Genomic DNA, 893 nt, shown 5'->3' with positions numbered 1-893 from the left:
ATACTCAACAACATACCCTTATTCCAATATAGCATCATTCATCACTTCTTTTTGAATCTTTAACTTGACTTTCAGTCTCTTAGAGTGCGGCTCGGTGCATATAAACCCAGCGTCAACAAGCCTTACTTTGTTCAGACTCTTCAGTTGTTTAATGCAGAATGTGAGCTCCTTTGATTCCAATTGTGCCTTAATTCACGTTCGTGGTGGTTGGAGGTAACAGCTGCAATCTGGCAGAACCATTCGTCACAGCTATGTTGAGTTGTGCAGCCCGCTCAACAATTGACTTCCGCTAGAGAGTTGAGACATTATGGGCAATCTCAGCACAGAACTTCCTGTTATGCATCATCGAAAGATCTAGCTCAGTAGAGTTGTGCACCAAGAACTTCTTAAATCCATTGGGAAGGACATGTGGAGTCTTCTTATTCGTTCCATAACCAATATTGGGCATTAATATGCATCCTTTAAACTTTTGCCTCACATCAGAATCAATACCCTTCGGCCTACGCCAGTTTGGCTTGACGGAGATCTTGCGGTCGCTCTGAGGTCGCTTGTACTTCTTGATGCGCTTCTTCACGAGCTTCTACTTCACAAGGTTTATAAGCATTCGAGAAAAGCTCGACCGATCTCTTGAAAGCCCGTTGCTTGTCCTTCTCTCTGATCTAGAGTGCCCAAAGAAATGTTTTTCGGATTGTCTAGTCCAGGACATGAATCCATGTTCTTCTTTCTAGGCCTGATCAGCCTTAGAGCAACTTCTGCCACTGTGCTTCTGGCAACCAGAACATATGCTGCTCTTCTCGTAACATGCCCTTCTTGAATAACATGCGTATGAGCAACAATAGCTATGAAACCATCAATGTGGCACCCAAGGTCAATTCTGGCAATGTCATTTTTTG

At 43.6% G+C, this 893-nt stretch overlaps 1 pseudogene; it reads right to left on the bottom strand.

The window, feature by feature from the left end:
* Positions 1–187: 187 nt before the first annotated feature.
* Positions 188–604, bottom strand: LOC148039628 (large ribosomal subunit protein eL32z pseudogene; annotated as a pseudogene).
* Between the last annotated feature and the right edge of the window lie 289 nt (positions 605–893).

This window comes from Lygodium microphyllum, chromosome 2 (genome assembly GCF_053477565.2).
Source record: "Lygodium microphyllum isolate KBCC chromosome 2, Lygodium_microphyllum_v1.1.10, whole genome shotgun sequence".
Taxonomy (NCBI): Eukaryota; Viridiplantae; Streptophyta; class Polypodiopsida; order Schizaeales; family Lygodiaceae; genus Lygodium; species Lygodium microphyllum.
The sequence above is the reverse complement of the archived record's forward strand: the minus strand, read 5'-3'. Positions and strand labels throughout refer to the sequence as shown.